The sequence below is a fragment of the Osmia bicornis genome, chromosome 3 (assembly GCF_907164935.1).
Source record: "Osmia bicornis bicornis chromosome 3, iOsmBic2.1, whole genome shotgun sequence".
Lineage (NCBI taxonomy): Eukaryota > Metazoa > Arthropoda > Insecta > Hymenoptera > Megachilidae > Osmia > Osmia bicornis.
In genome coordinates, this window is record NC_060218.1 from 4,206,374 (window position 1) to 4,225,126 (window position 18,753).

The 18,753-nt window shown below is 47.2% G+C and overlaps 1 protein-coding gene across 6 annotated transcripts in view; it reads left to right on the forward strand.

Annotated features, from left to right (window-relative positions):
- LOC114871226 overlaps nucleotides 1-18,753 on the forward strand; it is a 230,496-nt gene that overhangs the window by 171,022 nt on the left and 40,721 nt on the right. The window lies entirely within an intron of this gene.

Here is an 18,753-nt window from a genome sequence, read left to right on the forward strand (position 1 = left end):
CATCGACGACCCCATCCGTGTCGCTTACCGAGTCAAATCTCTCGAAATCGATCCTCCTCCCCTCTCTTCTCGCAACACCTGGACGAATTCGTCGACCACAAGATTCGATAATTCGCGAGGCGACGTGCTCGTCGACGAGCTAAATCCGGAGTATATCCTGGCAGCGGGAGTTCGCTGAATTATAGATAAAGTTCGGTGACCCGGGGCTGGAAACGCTTCTGCCCGATGCTGCTCGTAGATCAGAATTTTATCGACGTCGTATCTCGTGGCGTCAATTAAATTCACCGATTAAGAAGAGCCCGGCTATCTAAACCTCGATACCTTCTAATTGCTTCCCAATTATAGCGGATTTATGGACGACGATGGAGCTTTACTTCCTGTAAAGCTTGTAATGAACCCCTACCTCCTCTCCTTGTTAGCCGGTATTATCTTAATCTTTGCTATTCTATGATCACGTTATTACACGTTTAACGGTTCGTCCTTTGACCCCAGACGAGATCAGAAGAATCTTGTACGATCTGCGATGAATGAAAAGTCTACAGATGTTTAAAAAATAACTGTGCGAACAATGCACGGTAGAGTCGAGGGGAACGTGAAAAAAGCGTGGTAACCGAAATAGGATCGCATAAATTTTCCAGACGATCGAATTCGAATTTTAAAGCGAATTTAATGAATCCTCCTTCGTGATTTGAATTCTCGCAGCCGGCTTTTCGTGAATTATTTCCGCAGGACGGATGTCTTCTCGTGAATAATGAAGCGTGGCTCAAGCGGTATTTCGTACGGATCGTACGAAACCGAGATGCTTCGGAGACGTATCGATCCCAGATCTCTGCGACCGCAACAATGCGAGCTTGCGTTCAAATTCGAAAGCAACCTGCTTATTCCCGAAATGTTTGAAGAGAAAAATAAGAAGAATAACGGGAGGGATTAAAGCGCGTTAAAGGATCTGAAATACGAAGAAAAGGATCAAAGAACAGGGAAAGTTGCGTCTTCGAACGATTTCACAGGGCGCGTTACTTCTCCGGATTAGCAGACAACATCCGGGGATGAATGTTGTAGAGTAGCAGACGGGCATTAGCGGTGTTGGTGCGGCCGTGAAACAACAAAGCCGGTTTCGACTCCCTTTGTGGCGGAAATGGCACAATGGGGTAGAACGTTGGTAGGGGTGGCAAGCTCGTCTGAGCTTTTCAAATTAAAAGTGTAGTTTAGCAGCGCCACCGTCTGCGTCGTCCAGATTTTGTTCACGGGGTGCTGAGAGCTCAAACGTCGAGCTTGTCTCCTACGGAAATTCCACGACCACCTGAGCGTCAGGGAAACTGCCTCTGCTTAAGGTGGTAAGAGGAATCTGAGGCTTTAAGAATCTAAGAGGACGTGTCCATTTCAGAGCTTTTTACGACAGCTACTCTCTGTCGAGAGTAGTCTAAAACTGTATTTTCGTTTGAGAATACATGCTTCGCGTCAACGTTGTTATTAATTATAGGGTTTTAATTTGTATTAATAAGCAAATTTATTTATGCAAATCCATATTTATTTTTCATACTGCATATACTTTACATATTTTAATGAAAGTGTTACATATTTCATAGATACTTTGCATATTTTTCATACAATATAAATTTAACTAATTATGATAAGTTATTGATCATCGATGATCCTCGTGACAATCAACGCGTTGAGTAGTGCTGAAAAAAGTACGAGAGGGTTGTTCGTTTTCGTATTAAAAAAATCATTCCAAGGGGTGTTTCTTTCTTTTTGAATGCTGGAAGCGTAGAAGGGCGAAATGAAAACTCGAGCATATAACTAGAGACAGGAATGAAAATTATTTCTGGCCGTTGGAGCGTGGCCTCGGTTAGGCAGGAATTGTAGCTGAAATTTCGGCGTGCGTTTTAAGAGCGAAATACCACGGCGCGATGTCAAAGTTTGTTTAAATAATATATATAACAGCGGTCGACGTGGCGGTCGACGTTTCGAGACCGTCAGTGTAAAATGAAAAACGGACACGGTGCTCGGTGCATTACTTCGTTAATTTTAATTGCTCCGCCGGCTCGTAATTCCGCTTAGTTTCGCGTCTCTCTTTCTCTCTTCTCTTTTTGAATAGCTGAAGAACTAGTTGGCACGAAAAAAGAAATCGTCGGGACCAAAATAAAATGTCAAAGTCGAACAGAGGGAAATTCCACTCTCTAGATCTCCGTTTATTTTCTTAATCCAGTGATTAATTAATCCTCAAAGAGCAAAGTCGTAACCCAGACCTATAGAATTTCAACTAAAATTAGTCGCAGAAATTTTTAAACACGGAAAAATAAACTCTTTAACCCAACAACATTCGGAACGATCGACAGAACAGATAGAAAATCGGAAAGGAAGATAAAATGAAAAAAAAAAAGAAGAGGATAGAGCGAACGAAAGCTCGAACCCTCAGGATCTCGTGTCTCGTTCGCAATTTGCGGCTCGCGCTTCGAACACGAAAATTGCGGGGCGCGTGTGTAGCGGGGCAAACCCCCCTATGGATAGACGCGTCTGGGGGGTGCATCGATGGCTCATGGAAACTCGACACTCGCCGCTAAATACTAGACGCGTTCGATACTCGATATTCGTCGGTCGCACGCGTTATCCGCACGCGCATCTGCTGAAATCCGGAAGCGGAGCGGCGAACCGCGTCTGTCGGGCCAAAGGGTTGAGCACGAGGGGTGAAAAGTCGTCGGAGGTCAGAGAGCAGGGATTACGTTCACCGGTCGTCTCGATGAAACTTAAAATACCCATTTTTCCAAAGACTGAATTTTCAACGACGAAAACGAGTGGAAGCCCTTTTCCCGGAACATATTTATTTCGACGGTGTTTCGCCGCTATCGTCGCTGTCGTCGCGGCGTTTCAATCGAAAAGTGGCGCGTTGTGTGCACGGCGGGAAAAGCAAGGAAAACAAACAGCCGTCGAAAGCTGGCTCAAAGGAACCGCGAGACGTCGCCAGACGACGCTGACGACGCTATTCCCGCGCTCGACGGTAGTCCTCTCGCGTGGTCGCGATTTCACCGAGTCAACCCTCACTTGCAAGTGCACCGCTTTGGTAATTTATTCGCGTACACCGGTCGATTGTATTTCTCAAACGAGCCAGTCTGGTACAGTTATTTAGAGACACTGCTCTATACTAGGAACCTCTGGCCTTGTTCCCTTTCGACAGATCCCTGCCGTTCAATCGCTTTCCAGCTCGCCACGTGAACGCACAAAAGCAACTTGTACCATTTAGAGGAGAGTCACGATTCGAATGCTTTTGATCTTCTTGCTCGTTTATTCCTGCGATCTCTTACGCGTGACAAATGTTCGCAAAGAGACAGCGGAATTAACCCCTTGGCTTACGATCTTTGTTACGAGTCCCTCTCTTATACACACCCTGTACATAGAGTACATTTAGAAACTACACTCTAATGACGTACGCAGCGAAAGGTATAATCTCTGTAAAACTGTGAACTCCGGTCACGTTGTTCATTTATTTCGTTAAACGCAACGGACCGATCGGGCATTAACGGGAAGATCGATGAGTTCGAGGGACGGGTGGCCTTTAAATCCCACCGGGCAAGATACATGGCCGGCTGTAAATGTCAAGAGGAGCTCGATGTTTAGTCGTAGTCGACAGAGCAAATGCACTCGCTACTTCGTGCGAGAGACAGGTGAGGATTGTCAGCCACCTCTTCCCGACTTATCTGTCTTTCTTACAGCATCCTCCTTTCTTTCTTTCCTCCGCCTTTTCCTCCGACTTCTTCCTTTTTCCTCCGTTACGCCGCGACTACTTCGCTCTGTTGGAGCACCTTTTAGACGCGTGCGGCCGCCGCGTTAATGTGCCATTAGGGAGCACCGTGGGACGAGAGGCAGCTACGACTTCTCTAAACGCCTTCTCTTTTCCGCTCGCAGAAACTCGGGAACTCAAACCAGATTCTTATCCTCTAATAAATGTCAATGGACTCGGGATTATTTCGGAGAGACGAAAATCAGCATGAAAATCAATTAATTACGCTATCTTGCGCGTTTTTATAGATAATGAAAGCGAGTTGGAATCGCGAGGAAACGTTGTAAAAGTGTCGGGGTGGTGTTCACGAGGCGAGGGGTGACGTAGAGGTAGCACGGGACGTAAGATAACGGCAAGAGCCTCGGTATGGACGTTTATCAATGATATACGATACGCACGCGCGCCTCGATATCGTCTCTCGATGCTTTCGAGCGGGTTCGCGAGGAAAAGGGGTGTCCGATGTATACGGCTGGCGTTATGCCACCAGGCACGCGACCCACGCGTAAATACCAGTCGCTTCGTGCACCTGTCTCCGTTTACACCGGTGAGTTTCAAGCGGAAACTTATGAAAGAAAAGGTGGAAACATTGAGACAGAAGCGTTGACTCCTAGCGTGACACCTTTGAGTAACTGTCAATGAATATCGCCTTCGCTATCGCTAAACTTAGAGAGCTTTCTTTCGTTTCAACTTGCTAAATTAAAGAAGGACGCGATCGGCGCGTATTTTGGGAAACGAGAACATAGTTGTAACAAATGAGGAGAAAGTTAATAAGAGGATTGTCTTGATGCTCGGCCTCGAGTAAACGTACAATGGCTGACTCTGCTTCCCTGACATAGGTATTCGCGTTAACGCGAATTTCTAGCCTCGACGCGATATTATCCCGCGGGCTGGCGTCCCGACGCCTTGGATAATTGAACGGCGTAAAGTCGGCCGGCAGAGGGTCATACCCGTTAAGCTGACGGTTCTGCCTAGGCGCGAAATGCATCGTCGGACCGACGCGCTATAAATTTTTAATGCGTTCCCCGGGATAGCTGGCATAAAACAGGCGGATGTAATTGAACGTACTCCGGTTAGTCGAACAAACTAACCGAAGAACAATCCTTCTCCCTCGCTGGCCGTCTTGATGAAACAGCGAAATGAAATTTAACGACAGAGCTAACGTAGCTGTTACTGCGGGATTAAATCAGTGTATGGTTGAACGACCGGTTAATTATTTTTCCATTTTGGAGAAGAAATTTAATATAGCAATCTCGAACGATTCAGGCTCAAATTCAAATCAGATTTTATCGTTTCAATTTTCCTTCCCCGAGAAATTAAGACACTTGTTCCCGCGGGTATAAGCGCAATGACCCACGAATATCGTTGTCGTGCAACGGACTCGCCTAATGATCTTCCTGTATTTCAAGCATGTCGCGCGTATTCGGAGGCAATGCACTTGGTCGGACGTGCGCGTATACGCGCTCGTTTTGCCCGAATTATTTGCACGGGCATCGTGAAAACCACGGAATGACGTGATCTCGACGAAATTTGTACGCGAATTTAACCGCTAACCGGAGAAATCCGAGAGTGTTCCACTAACAACCGCGCCGAATTACGGCTGGACGATTTCGTAGGTAACGCCTTGCTTTTCGGAGAAATTACTCGTGAGACGGTTTTAGAGTCGACAAACCTCGGTCTCGTGATCGCTGCACGATAAACATTCGCGGTTTATTCACCGCTATATACTATACACAGGCTACTTTAGATAATCCATATACAGCAAGTGCTTTTCAGCTTTGAATCCCTTCTATAGCGAAAGGGTTAACCTCGATCACGTTCCTTTTAATCCGTCGACCGCGAAAATCGTCGTATCCCCGGCGTGATTCTACGTACATTCCGCGGAGACCCGGTTCGTTAGTCGTAGCTGGAAATTTCCCTGGACCTGTTCATTTTCCAGCCCTCTTTATCCGACGAATCAGCCGGAACTATAGCGGCGTGCGGACCGATGGTCTGTCGAGAGAGGGGTGGGACCGAACAATGTCCAGCAGCCCGGGGTGATACACTGGCAGGCTGGTGGCCAGCTACTGCTTCGTTCTCTGGTTCCCAGGACTAATGTTCCCTCGGGCAGGACGACTGGTATCTCTGTACGTCCTATGAACTTGCATGCTCTTCCTCGATCCCTGCCTTCCCTCCATCGGATCCGTCATAATAAAGGACCGATCTCGGAGATAACCGCGAGCCTTCTCGTCGTAAAACGTTTTACACACGCAGTAAAAGAAACGTTAATCACGGGACCAGCCGGCGAACGACGAGCTCTGCTTTTACGTCGGATAATCAAGTCACCGGCATTAAAGCGGGAATTAACAACGTTGCCCTTTCTTTTTTCGCTACTTTTCTGCTTTCATTTTTTGGTTGAAAGGAAGCTTCTTTTGCTGGTCGAATGGAATCGAAAGGGTTCGAGAGGGTATGAAATTTTGAATCGTTACGAAGAGGGAATATTTGAATGTTATATTTAATTGGGCACCTATGCAATGTTTTTCGTTTAATATTTTGACGACGGTGTTACGTATTTGTGAGGTCGATGTGTGCTTTCCCGCTTCACTTCAGCTTCAGCTAAAAACGTAGATATATGATTTCATTTCGAATAAAAAATTAACGAACCACCGCGGTACCTTCTCTCTGAGTATAAAAAATATTAAAAACCTTTGAAATAAGACGAAAATGAGCGTAAGGGGCCAACGACCCGGCAGGTTCAGCGTTCTCATTGAGAAAACGAAAGCTCGCCGTTGAATAGGTTAAGAAAACCTCTTCGTTACGAGTTTCCTTCGGGATTCTCAGCCGTCTAACGCGTTTCCCCCTGTTTTGCGGACCAGGCTTTTCGCGCTTCGTTTCACGGAAAGAGCGACGCGATAATTTCGATAGGGTACGCTCGAGATAGTCGGCGTTGTTCGTTGGCCAAAGAAAACGTGGCAGTCACGTAATTTTCCGACGGGGCACCCTCCCCGTCCGCCGTCGTAAATATTCCCGTCGACTCTTTTTTGGCCAGCGTCCAGTCGATGGCCTTGCAAGACTGCTACCTGGTCGTCCGAGAAGAAAAGCTGGACGGCTAGGCCAATATTTTTGACGATTAAGGAAAGAGGTGGAGCCCCATTTTGAGAGGAGAAATTGAATCGTACGGTTTCCTCGTCGGCTCCTCCTCGAGGTCGTTTCCGCAGCCGTTGTCGTTGGCCTCTCTCCAGAAAATATAACCCACTAGCACCCTCCTCGCCTTTTTCCTTGCTCCTCAAGCTGCTCGACATCTACAACCATTCGCGGAACGGTCCGTACGAAGTGGCAGCCGATAAATATCGAAACACTTAGCCCCTGTTTTCATAGTGGTTGAATTTGATGTTCCAGAGGTCCCGACGCTTTTCTCTTTCTCTTTCGCCTTTTAATCCGCCGGTATTTTTCTTGGCTATTCCCGATAGCCCTCGGCTTTTCGACCGAGCGCAATAACCCTTTTCGAGAAAAACATAGAACGTTCTGTTGAACGAGGACAGCTTTTATTTTTTTCAAAAGATACATATATAAATCCGCATCGATGCGAAGGTAGAAAATACTCGTCCCGAAGCTCCTTCGAGGTACGATCTTTGAAAACCACCCCGAGATGTATAATTGCATGGCATCCCTCTCACAGAATACGTCCTCCGCGACGCATCGCGTTGCCTCTCTTCGTCGTTCCTGCGATCCAATTATTCGATGCGCGGTAATCGTCGTTAAAAGGGATCAGAAATCATTAACGTGGTCCCGTTGTGTCCAGGAAATCTCGATACACACGGACCGGGTGAAGGAGGGAAAGACACTCGAGAAATGGGGATAATTATGCGAGTCAGAGGCGGGAAGGCGTTTTCTTCTGGTCGACGAGCCGTGGTGGTATCGGAGTTTATCTTTGTACGGTCTGGTGAATAGAAGCACGAGGGAGCGGGATTCAAGCTCCGACAGCGCAACGGATATCCTATTATCCATTAATATATAAACCTCGCGGTCGACGACACCTCGGTGCCTCCGCGTCGCTCCTTTTCATCATCGATTTAGTTCCCGACGAAAATGGCCGGCTGCCTTCGTTTCGCGAACGCGCGAGATATTTCGACCGGCTAGACGTAACGTCGTTAAACCGGCCGGAATAATTGTCTGTCATGCGACGAACGTGGCCGTCACTCGAATTAGAAACGTCGAGGATTTTGCGAGGGATCGAACGACACGCGACCGAGTCGACCGACCGTTCTGAAAGATTCAGACCCCAAGCCACCGGCGTGCCAAGAGGTCGACCACCTTTTGCTCACTCTCGATCGATGCATTCGAGTTGAGTGCAGTTCGACCAGGTCGATATTGAATTTTAATACCGACCGTCTCGTTCCGGAGTTTTGGACCTTCCGTTCGTTCCTCCTGCAATTATCCTCGACGCCTTCGCTATTTAACCCTATTTTCCGGATATCGGAACGACGTCAGCTTCCTTGCATTACCAATTTACTCCTTTCAACCGGTATTTTGATCCTTGTTGGTTTAAGATACATCTTTCGGTTGCGCCGAATTCGAACACGGATTTAGAATCGCGACAACCTTTGGCTTGAATAATAAACGAACACTTATTTCGGGTACAAATACCGGATATACAAATTTGATTATTAACGCTTTGACTGTCAGACTGACAATCTTTTTCTCATTTAATTCGAATGGTTACGACGTGCACGTTATTTGAAGTCACGTTTCGGAGTTTGTGTCGAGAGGACGAGAGAAAAGGAAGAGGGCAGTTTCCCCTTTCGCTGGTTGCATAAAGCCGCTCTAACGAGGCCTCGATTTATCGAACACGCCAGCCAGGTTACCTCTTTCCGAGCGCTGTCATTACGTGGCATTATGCGGTTTTCCCGTTTGAAGTGTTAATCAACCGGGCCGCCGCATTCCTGGCCGTGCGTAAACGAACTCTAAATAGCCCGAAACGTAAACAGCCTGTCACTGCGAAAAAGGGCTGTTTTCCGTGTCTCTCCCCCTGTTCCAGCCTTTCTTTCTGTATTTCTACTGTCTTCTTTTTTTTTATTCGTCAGAGCGTTCCCTTCGTTTCGTCCCATCGCTTTGTATTCGATATCGCGACAACCCTTTGCCGCGTCAAACACCGTGCTGCTCCACTTAGACGTCCTGAAAAGACTCGAAGTCTTTGTGTGCTCTCAATGAAATCGTATTAGAAATTTCTAACCGTGTTGATAAACAAGAATCGTCGAGACAATTCTCGTAGGATTATCATTTCCATTTTTCGATTTCGCCGACCACGTTAATCGAATAAAGTCGAAGGACCATCGCGTTAACAGCACTGCCCCGAGATCAAAGCGCGCCGGTGTATCTTTCGAGCCGGCAAAGGGACACGCGAGGGTTGAGCGTGGATGAAAAAAAGAGGAATTACACGGTGGGGGTGCGAACGAGGCGAGCCGCAACGGTGAACCGATCTCACGCAGCTGCGTGCAGTAATGCAGCCCAGTAATTACGTTATTCGCAGCTGATTGCTGCTGGTCCGCGTTAACGCGATTATCAATGGAATCGATCACTTACTCGCGGCGGTGGTCCTGGAATTTCCAACTTCTGGCTCGTGTCGCGTCGAGCATCCCCTCCTGATTTTCATCCCGCTTTCCCTACGGCCTCGCCTCTGGCCCTGCCGAAAAGTTTCCTTTGATTGGACGACGGACGCAATTAAAGCGGCACGACGAACACGCGACAGAAGTTACCAGCCGGGGAAAGAAGCAAGGAGGATGGTCGGTGTTCTCCTTGCTAATGAGGCAGAGACACGGAGTGTAACTTCCTAGTCGATGAAAAGAACGCTTTTTCTTCGTTTTTTTTTTTCGTTGTTTGTGCACCGGCTTGTTTCGTTGCTGACGCGACGGAATAGGGTTAATTATTAAAGAGGCACCCATTAGGTAACGTCTCTACTCGAGATGGCTGAAAAACATCCCATCAATGTCGTTAGATTTTGTTCGACTCAAAAGATAGAGGCAAATTGACATTTCCACACCCTGGTAACTATAGAATCTTTGCAAGCAAAGAAGAAAGTACCACGGTACGATGAGATTCTTTCGAGCTTTCAATCCAGTGCGTTTCGTTTAACAAAAGAAATCTCGAGGGAGCGAGGCAACGGAGTACTTTCTCAGGTAACATTCTTTTCTCCACGGTATCCATCGAATGTTCGTTTTTTCTCTCTTTTGTTGGCCATTTGAAAAATCGAAACGTCGCCAAAGAGTCCCTGGAGGTAAGTCGAATGGGGGGGATGTACGTTTGTTCTCCTTTTCGTCGCGTCCGTGAGACTTTATCAGGATACATTCGAAGCCGAAGCGAAACCTCGGTTTTTGCGACGGATGGGGAAGTAGCTTGAATGGGGTTCCAACGTTTTCGTGCTGGCGGAACCATCTCATTTGCATAATGCTGTTAGTACTGGTTGGGTGCCGATGCTGTGGCTGCGGAGCGCGGAAGGAGGAACGCTGGTCGTCGAGGCGGGGAAATTGCACTTGGAGAGAAAGTGAAACGACGGAGAGAGGAAGGAGCCGAGCCGGCCTATAGAGACTATGGAAGCATGTCACTCGAAAGTGAATTTGCTTTCGTGGTCTACGCTGCGAACGATGTTGTTTTCTACCAAGTAACGACGGCAAACGCAACATCGTTCTTCTCGTTTTTTTCCCCTACCGTCTGCAAAGATAATTTCTTCTATTGTTCAAAGATAATTGCCGACGCATAATCTCTCGTAATCCTAGTCAGGATCGATAAACGATTGCGAGCCCTTTTTTCTGTTTAGCTTTCGAAAGGCAGCCGCGATTTGTTTCGAGCAGGGACAATACAGGGCAGAAGTCGTTACACGGGACGAAAGTCCTTTATCGTCCCGTTGATGTCACGCTAAAAAGAGAGAACGGGCCATAAGCGAGCGAAGCCGGGGGATTTTGAATGACAGGCACGTTCCTGCAATATGCATAACCGGGACTCGAACACGGGAAACCTCTTTGTGAAGCGCGACCGGTTCACTAAATCATTCATTGCCTTGGACCGTCTCGGATGACTAATTAAACCCGCCACAGATTGCTTTGCCGAGACGTTTCTGATTATCTAATCAATCTAATTCCGTTCGTACATGCACGCGATTGGAACTTAATTGATAATATTATCTAACAACATAAACAGTACATTCGATAATACATCAATTCACTTGCTTAAAATTATTCCATTTAATTAAGTTTTCAATTTATTTCGAGGAACAATCGTAAAGCTTCCGCCTTAAAATTCTCCCCTAATAAGAACACATTTTCCTGTCTAACCCGAAGACAATGAAACGAGTTTGATCTCGCTTCGGAGGAATCAATTTTCATCCTCTTCGAAGAAGCTAAATAGTCTCTACAAATTGAGCGCTCTTCCCTCGTGTCTTTATCCAAGATGTTGCAGTAACGTCGACTCTTGTCGGAAGAGCCGCGTGGACGAGCCTTTTCAGACCGATTGAACGATTTGAATTAACGTTCGTTCGGTGGAGAAGGGGCCTAGCCGAAGGGACAAGGGAGGTTTTTATCGCGACTGATACGGGAGTGGTCGATGTCCCGGGGTAAGGAGAAGCTATAAACCAGGAGTTGCGAACAAATCAATGTGAGTGCTTTCGAAGCAGAACCTCGGGGACGATCGCAGTCATGGAAAAGAGGAAGGAGAACCGCTCATTTACTTTAACGGCCTACACGATCCCCCCTGCCAGTGGAAACTATCAATTCGATCATCGAAAACCGTCACCCCTCTTGCTATCGGGGTTAATCTAGTCAAGTAAAGAAAGTTAAATTTCGACAAAATAGCATTGGATAAAGCGTAAATTGAAATTGTAGAATTTTTGGAATATACTTCCATCAGAAATTCAGTTTAATTGAAGGAATCTTCAGATCCAAACAATATTGCTCTAAAGCCCAGATAGCAGGATCTTTCAAGAGGGAGTCGTCTCTAACTTAAATCTCCGTCCGGAACGTTGACAGTTAATTAGAAAGCGATATAAGCCGTAATGGATCCAGGAGCAATAATATCCCCGTAATAATTCCCCTTCGATTCCTTTCTATTGGAAAGTTCTGCGGGGCTCGTGGGTTATTCGGGATGGAAAAGATTTCGCGAGAAAGGCGACCGAGCTCTGCGTTTGACAGTTGGACGCTGGACAACGGAAGTGCAGGAATTGAAAGCATGCGCGGGAGGAAAAGGACTTGGGAGTCGTGGGGATGTTCGAAGAGCCCTTTAAGTTTTATAGACCGTCCAAGAACGCGTCCCGACGAACGCGTCCCGACGAACGTCGAAAATAAAATACTTTTGTTCAGCTTAGTAGAGGGAAATATCGTGTAAAAATATGCATTTGTGTATGCATTAATTAATCATTAAATTGGTGTTACCAGTACAGCCGTGGCTCGATGGTAGTGGCGTCTCGACGCTCGTTTGTTCACCGACGACATATTATCGCGAAATCGTTCGTGGCGAGTTATTAACGCGTTTAACGAGTTCACGGTCACACGTAGCCTGTTAACGAGGAAGCATTGTGACGGCGAATAAAAGGAACGGTTAAACTGGTCGCAAGAAAGTCGCGTTACACGGGGGGACAATAAAATCATCGTCGGGAGAGACCGTCTGGAGTTTAAAATTAGACCCGGCGCGCGAGCAACACGGAAACTTTGCCGGTGCATAAAAATCTATTGTTCTTTCCAAGTTTCTTAATTGTAGCTCGCGTAAACCTTGCCGCCCTGTGCAAGCTTCCGGCCACGGTACGAGGGACGCGTGACGGCAAGAAACTTCAGACAGATTTTCTTTTGGTAATTGTCTGTAAAACTGATACGAACAGCTAAAGTCCGATAATTGCTTCGAAATAATTCAAATGTCATTAATTAATAGTTAGAAGTTTTCTATGAATTTGAGTTTGAGCTTATACGAGGATCGTCACTGGTGAACAAGTAGTATAAAGCGAAATTGGTCAGACGCGCCGAATATAATTAACTTTCCTTGGTACTTGGTACAATTTCAAGACTTACAAATTAGGGACGAGGGAGGTAGTGTTTCTATGCAGCGAAATGTAAGCGTATACATCCTATCGACTAAATTGGTTGAAAATTTGCAACGGAGAGTATCGAATACCTATATCCAAACACGAGTAGCGAGGCGTATAATGTGCAGACTCTATCGGCAGCTCGATTTCTCGGCCCTCGAAGGGTGCATTCAAATGAGGATCGCAGATGTTCGTCCTCGTCTCAACCCTTCCTCTCATTCTCGTCGAAGGTTATCGTTCGAGGAAGGAACCGACCATCGTCTTATTCCTTTGTTGCGACGGAGTGTACGTGTGACTCTTCGATTTCCATAAAAAAGAAGAAAAACGCGACAAAAGAGGGAACGATGGCGAAGACTGGCCCGAGGCCAGCGTCCATCGTTCTACTTGGAACTTCGTCTCGATGGAATTGTCGCAGAGGTCCACTGCTGGAATAGGGTGCAAGAATAACGGAGAGCGAAGGGTTGGCAGGGGTTCGAACGGTTTACGAGCAACCAAAGGGCACGACAAGTCGGTTTATCGGGTCTCGACCGGTGGGTCTATTGAATGAACAGCCGTTTAGTCCAGGCGGCGTATTGTTGGACTAGACATCACGGAAATTCGACTTTCTCCTCTTTCGTTCCTCCTCTGATCGTTCTCTGTCTTCCTCGTCGACGAGGAACACGTGGAAATAGCGGACGGACCGTGTTGTCGCCTAACGTCGAAGAAGAATCTCATGCATGTTTGATGCAAGTCGATTTTCCTGGCACCGCATCGGGTACAACTCTGAAATACACCTGGCTAGGACACCTCGTGGGGAGTTTACGACGATATCGACTGTTACCTCTAGGGATTCACCGAATTTCACTATTTTATTCCAATTTTCTTTTCGTGGTATTTTCGTTACCGCGGAGCCGGCGCCTTTTGACGAGTCTCTGCGGACCAGGACGATCGTGTTGCGCCTTGGCAAGAACTTTGTAAGAAGTTATTGGAAGCACGAGTGCTTCTGGAGGATATCCTGGGTTTTACCTACATGTAGGTAAGTTAGTGCTTCGACTCCTTATCCTTGTTTCTAGCAGCTTTTTCCCCGATAAATATTTAATAACTTATTGTCACACTGTGTATACCTGTGCACACTGAAAGAAGTGAAAAAAAAAAATGATATTATTTATGCAAAAGAAGAGAGCAGCGTGCACGAAATCGTTGGTGAAGGAGGTAAATCAAGACCGCGGAAACGCGGTTGGTCGACACGATTTATTTTCAACCTCGAACAAACCACCCCCGGTGTTCGCCTCCTCTGCGTCGCCATTCGTTTTCGATGCTGCCCTCCCCCACAAGCTGAAATTATCATTTAGCCCGCGAGGCTAAAGCACATATCCTCGTTTAGTCTGCCGGGAGACAATTTACGACACTTTCCGCAGGGCCGCGCTTAATCCGCGCCTCCCAGCCTCTCTCGAGCGTTCCGCGCCGACAGTCGCATCGCCGTCTACCGTTGGTTGTTCAACACCACTGTGTATATGTACCTAATATACAAATCGAGCTTAATCCCTCGTGCTGAATCAGCTTTTGCCCGCGACAACGCGAGATCAACGTTTGAACTTCAAAGACCGGTATAACTAGCCACGTTTTCGTCCTCTCTTACTCGACCCTTTCGCTCGAGTAACTGCGCGACTGTAAACACAAGGACTGTAACACAAATTAGGCCGCTTTGTCGCGGCCGGCATTATTTGTCGAGAAACAGGAACAAGAAGGAATTGTACCGGGTTGGACCTGTTACGGGATACACGAAGAGTTTATGGTTTAATTCCAACGAAGGAGAATGCAGGAAACGGTTTGCAAACTCTGTTGGAAATTCAACGTTTGAAGAACAATTTTTCCGTATTTCCTTTAGCCGTCAGCGATGTCCATTACACGGACGTATGTACTAGTCGACCGATAATTATGCGAACCGCCCCAGGGCCTATTAACACCAAAAACGAAGCCATATACATAGATCGATAATTGAAACGCGCTACAAATCAACGTCGCCGAGCGTGTAGTTGTAGGTCCCGCCCAGACACGTCCGCCTATAACGCAATTTGTCCGTACAGAGGGATGGAAGTTGAAGCTCGAAACGTTTTTTTTTTCTTCCTTTTTACCCCGAAAAGTCACCGGGTGAACGGAGCTCCCTTTATTAAGTGCGGAGAGTTGAAAAGGGGCTCGCGTTGCCGAAATTTACAGCTATTTTTCATCCCCTTTCCGCGGACAACTCGCGAAGGGTGGACGAGTCTCGGCCGTCCTCTTCTTTACGCCGCGTGCCAGTTCGGCCGGGTAATAAATGGCACGGACGTAGCTACTTTTCAATCGGTCGCTCTCTAAGAGTCAATAAGTGTCGACGGATGATGTACAGTCCTATGCGTGGGCGTAATAAGGCGTTCACGGGGTTGAACGACGACTACTCGGTCGTCATGGAAATTCCGAGCAACTCTTCCACGCGTTTCTTCGTTCGAATCTGTTTCAGAAACGCGTTCGAAAGAGAAAATCCCACGGTTAACGCGTTGCGTTCGTGCACACAAGCGCAACGATGGTGCATAATAAGCAACATTGAAATTAGGAGGGCGAGCAGTGTTTTAATATAAATTCATACGCGCTGCTGGCATGAATTATTCACCGTGTAATTTGGACAAACAACTGCCTAATAAGCAGTCTACCCCGTGTACAGCGTCTAGGCGCACCGTTCACCGAGGGGGTGAGATTGTTTTAACCGCTGCAATTGTTCCACGACGATTCCATTGGGTAACCGTAAAGGTTCTGTTGATTTTGTTCCCTATCAAATGCTGTTCGTTAAAAATAAAGAAGAAGAGAATGGTTTTAACGGACGATGATAAATCTCACCTAGGGATGAGGATTCACAGTAAAGGAAAGGCAGTTTTACGAGGGGCTAGTTTCGAGCCATCGGTTGGCAAACGCGAAGATTTAAAGAAAAGAGAGTGACAAGCAGACTCGTCCGTCTGAGGCGGGTAAATTGCATCCCGAGTTACACACGCGGCCGGTCTTTTCCCCGGGAAACACGGAAGTGCACTTCCGCGAGTTGGGAACTCACGGAATACCATTAGATGCGCAGCTTGCTCTGTTTATTAAGAGTTATGATCGTACGGGATACTTATTAGCTTTCTCTCTCGGTGGTGTTTCCACCTGGAAACGCGGAATCAATGTCTAACCACGGATTCGTCTTCCATTTCCTGTTGATTTTAACGCGCATGACTTTTCACAAAAATTAATTAAAAAATTAACGAGTGACAGATACCTCTTTAACGAAAACTAGTTAAAAGTCAGACATCGAATGTTTTCGGCTTTAAAACGTTTGCTTTCCTCCTCGTTTCGCATCCACCTTTCTTCTCCAACTCCCTTTTCATTCTCCTAGGGGTCGAATCGAACAGTCTACCCTCCCTCGATGGCCCGGCAATACCGACATCCGGCCCACTTTTGCCAGTTTAACGAGACGCTCTCTCTCTCGAACTTGATCTACGTCTAGATATTTTTCTCATCAGCGTTCGGCCCGGTAAACGGCGTAGCCAGCGGGCGGATACGAGCGTACGCGAGATGCCGAGGGGTAGCAGACTGCATAGGGTGGACTTAACGGTATCGGGCGACGCGGGGTGGCGTGGGGTCCCGCGGGGTGGACATATTTTTCTTGAAATTTGTCGCGGCTATCGGGCCAAAGGGATCTACCCTCGCGTATAATTCCCAGCCGGAGAAGCTGCAAATCTCGAGCCCTCTATCTTCCCAACAACCCCCTTCCTCTCTGTACCGGTTCACTCGCCCTCCCTCGAGGCTGATATAAACGTTTAAGATTCCTGCGTTTACGCGCCCTGTGACGAATCTAGCCACGATAAACGTTTCTCGTCCTGCGATCGTATGCAATTATTCGGGGGTTGTTTGGTGATTTTGAGGCTTCACTCTTCGAAGGGGGTGTTAAACCAGTTGAATTTACTTTCTTAATACTTCTTATTTCTACCACGTGGTTCGCAGGGATCGCCTTCAAACGACGTTTTCCGCACGAAATCCACCCTTAAGTCGCGCGCGTGACTTTATCCGCCGCAACGTACCCCTTAGGTGCTTTGTCGTCCGCCAAGGGCTCACCACCCACCCTTCGTATGTTCCTGGTCGTCCACAAATCTTCTTGATTTCACCTACGTGGGTTAGAAGTTGTCCTTTGCAACGCGTGTCGCTGATGGAAACGCGCGAGGCCCGATTGCTGCGGATGCCTGAGATGTACCTTAACGAGGCTAGTCCCTTCTCTTAACTGCGCGACAGGGATTACGTGAAATATTGCGCGTTCTTCTTCCGTCACATAACTCACCCCGCGTTCTTACCGTTAGGAACCCCTTGGAAATTTCCTGAACTAAAGTCAACTTTCATAAACCAAGCGATGAAAGATCAGAAAATTATAGCATCTGCTACTTGTTGAACCTCTCGTTTACTTATTTGTACACCAATTTACCCTTCGAAAGAAAACACGAGGGGGGGGTTGAAATTCGAGGGGGTTCAACCCCCGTATGCACTCGACCCCAATGTGGGTCAGTGGAGCGAAGGTCGTCTTCTTTAATTCGCCGATTCCCCATGCAAGTTAACCCTCGTAGTTGAGCGAGAACGGCGGGGAGGGGGTTGGTTAGGAAGACGCGTAACCGGAGAGACAGTCGACTGTGAAACTCGTCCCTCGCCGAAGAAGCCACCCCGGACGAACGATCCCCACGAAAACGTACATATTTAACGTGACCCCGTGTGAATAATCGATGCACCAGGCGCTAGCCATTTGTACTTCTCTGCTCGCTAACTGTGCCCTCTTTAAACATTCACACCCCCAAGTCGAGGCGTCTCTTTTTTCGCTTCCTACCAACCTCAATCCCCTCCGTCATCCGTGGAGACTGGAAAACAAGGGAAAGCTCGTACATTTTCCATTGGTTTCTTTTCCACTAGACGTTGGAAGATCCGTTATTTCATTCTCCTTCTTTTTTTCTATTCCTTCGTGGGATGGATAAGAAATCATTCTCGGGGCTGTCATAAAATTTCCCTATCGTAGAGGGAACATCTTGTACGATTTAGATACCTTTGGGAACAAAGGAAAAATATATCCTCTGTTTTTATCTTTCGAAAAAACGCTAATTGCTTTCGCTGAATCGTTTTCGTTCGAACGGAAAATCCGCTTTGGTAGGAAGAGTCGCGTGAAACGTGCGAGCAGCTTGGATCAAGCGGAATCATCGATTCCCCGTTTCGGGGTGATATAAATCGTCGAGCCGGTGGAAAAGGGTCCCGTTCGCTCTGTCGAAATTTCATCCGGAAAAAAGAGCAGGGAGCGAAAGAGAGAAGGGGGTTGCGATTGAATCGTCGCGAATCGCGATTTCACCGGCACCCTTTTCTTCTCTTTCCTCGTAGATCAACACGGATACTGCTCATGAATAAAACCGTAATTTTTCAGATTACCTTCCCAACAGATTCTCGGCTCGAGAGCGGAGATCGAACGATAACTGGTCGCTGGAAAAAATCAAGCAGCTTGTCCCTTTCCCTCTCGTTCCCTTTACGCTATTCAATGAATTTCTCCAGGTTTGTTAGGCAGCTGCCGAGAGCGGCTTTCGGGGCGTGTAACTTAGCCTTGCCAGAGTATCGAGCGAAATCTAACCACTTGTCTCGAGCTTGTCGCGCGAGTAAACAGCGCCGGTTAATGAAAACAAAACAAACGCTCGCGGAATCGCTCGGCCCACCCACGAGACGTGGAATTTCTCCGCGACGCTCGCCGGGCCGTCTCGCGAAATTAATAATGCCACGAAATTAATGGCTACCTGGACGAGGAGAAACGTCTCGTCAGAAATCGAGAAAGAACCTTCCGTCTGTCGGATACCACGAAATTGACAAACAAAACATACGAATTTCGCAATTCAATTTACAGTTTGCGAATTACCATTTTCACCTGCATCAAAAG